The sequence below is a fragment of the Limulus polyphemus genome, unplaced genomic scaffold (genome assembly GCF_000517525.1).
Source record: "Limulus polyphemus unplaced genomic scaffold, Limulus_polyphemus-2.1.2 Scaffold6511, whole genome shotgun sequence".
In the NCBI taxonomy this organism is placed as follows: Eukaryota; Metazoa; Arthropoda; class Merostomata; order Xiphosura; family Limulidae; genus Limulus; species Limulus polyphemus.
In genome coordinates, this window is record NW_013672121.1 from 39,149 (window position 1) to 41,699 (window position 2,551).

Genomic DNA, 2,551 nt, shown 5'->3' on the forward strand with positions numbered 1-2,551 from the left:
TATAACTTTACGATACACTTAATTTCAGTATTCGCGCTAAAACAAACACTATAACGAACAAACGTTAACTTCAACAATACCCTGTGACTGCAGTTCAATTACTCACTATCTACACATACATTCCCGTCACGTTGTCACCCTCTTTTATATACCAGGCTACCCTATATCTAGTAAATACTAGAGCATTCGCCAAGGTACAGGATAGTTCTAGAAAAAAGGTGGCGCCACACCAGTCACGTGACCTCGATGACGCAACAATACAATAAATTCGATACTAATTAACTAAAACTACCGTACTAAGGATAACAATCACAGAAGTTGTGAACATATAGGCTAGCAATTAAAAAAAGAGACTGTGATTCAATGTATTAACCCTGTAATTGGTGTAGACAAATCAGAAAGTTTCTTGTTCTTGTGACTCAAATCTTTGCCGCCAGGATAGACATTACATAAATCTTTTGACATGCGCTTTCTTCTGTATCTTTGTGCACGTGCGTGAAACGTGAAAACAAACAAACTTGTGACAGAGAAATTGAAGGTGACTGTTTGAAATTATCGTTGCTTAACACTTGCCTATATACGGGTTATACATTCTGCCAACATTTAAGTGCAATAAAACATTTTTTTTTTGCATTTTTCTTTAGCATAAAATTATATGCGGGTTTATCAGGCATAACGGTTAAAAAAAATTAATGTCTGCAAAGAAGGATGACATAGCGATATTATACGTGTGGTATGGAAGTTTTTAATCTTGAAGAACCCTAACTGGTTACAAATTCTTCTAGAACTATATTTAGATTGAAGATAAACTACTCCAGTTGCTGGCAAATCCCTACCACCCAATGACTTTTTATCACAGCATTACGATAGTAATAAAACTTAAAAATCCACATTTTTCTCCTGCCACGTCACTTTAAACCAAATATTACGTCACCTTGCAAATCAACCAATCACACGACTGCTGTCACCTGTAGCGAAAAAAGAACAATGAAAAACAATAATATTAATAACAACTCATTTCAAGACGTCAGGAGTTCTTGTTTGTTTCGGGTTTGTCCGTTTTCGTCTTGACGATTTAGAATTTTAACAAAAATCTTGCCATGTTAACGGATTTGAGCAGCACGTGTCACAGGCGGAAATATTTCAGGGTGTGCTATAAGATTTTAACTCTATAGACGTCAACTTATTCAAGCAATAAATTTTCTTTGATTTATTTTAATGATTAAGGTTAAAAAAATAAATAAATCGACATGAATCGAGTGACAAACATTTCACTAACCCTTGGTCAATTTAACGTGCGATTGTCTTCTTTAACAAGATATGCTATTACTTTATTCTTTAACCGTACTGAAGTCAGCAAAAAAACACGGATATCTTAACTTGTATAAGTATATAGGATTTAATGATATTTAACCAAGTTGCTTACACCCACAAAGAAATTCCAATAACTGAACTTTTTCACAGCTGTATCTGTAGCGTAAAGTGCGGGCCTTGTTAATCTTCCCCCCCTCGTCCTTTTACGTTATTTAATTATATAACGGTATCGCAATACAGTGGGTTTTAGTTTCGTATTATTATTATCATTTACTGGGTATTTGAAGGGCAACACGTGGCAAGATTGTTGACCTTTTTGTTTTTTTACAGTTCTTGGAGTCGTCCTATCGTGCAGTATAACAAATAGGCAAATATTACTGAACGTCTTACGTCAAAAACGGTCACGTGCTTAAGAGTCTTAGACGCTGATTCATCTCGTAGCCTAACTTGTGAAAGAAATGCTCAGTTTAAATGGTAAAAAAAAACTGAATTAAAGAATAATTATTCAGAATGAAAACCAGAACTTCACTATTGGAGTTTGACAATTACGACTTTTGTTTCAAATGTTATGTATAGTGTTTAAGTTTTGATAGTCGATGGAAGACAAACGACTATGTATTCGTTATATTCCAATAAAAAGAAAGCTAAAGAGAACTTTCTTGGAAGAGTCCTCAAAATGGCTTTATAAAGTTTGAGTTACCAGTTTTATCGGTGTTTATGGTTACAGTTTTATCTCAATAACATTTATTTTCGTGTTATAAACACAAAACTGTTGTTTTTCAATATTTTGTTGTGCCTACTCTGAACTGGCTGAAAGTTCTAAAAGTATGTTCTTAATTATGTAAAATCTGCAGTGAACATGATTTGAAAGAAAACATTTTAAGAAACTAATGATGTTGAAAAAGGAAAGAAACTCGGGAGAAAACACGTACAAATTAATGTATATGTATATATGACATTATTCAGCCCTTGTTTCATAGATAGAGCTGTCAAAGATGATTCTAACTTTCGTATAGTTTGCTTATAAACCTCAGCTTGTTGATCTAAGCCTAATAACTTATATTAAAGGAAATGAAGCATGATAAACCTGAAATTAATTGAAGTAACATCAGTTAGTTAGCTACCGTATTTTTCGGTGTATAAGACGCACTTTTTTACCCCAAAATTTGATGTCAAAATCTGATTGCGTCCTATATATATATATATATATATATATGTATATATACGATATACACAA

General features: G+C 33.2%; 1 protein-coding gene across 1 annotated transcript in view; it reads right to left on the reverse strand.

Moving 5' to 3' along the window:
- Positions 1 to 2,551, reverse strand: part of LOC106473804 (microtubule-associated protein Jupiter-like) — a 14,269-nt gene that overhangs the window by 3,175 nt on the left and 8,543 nt on the right. The window lies entirely within an intron of this gene.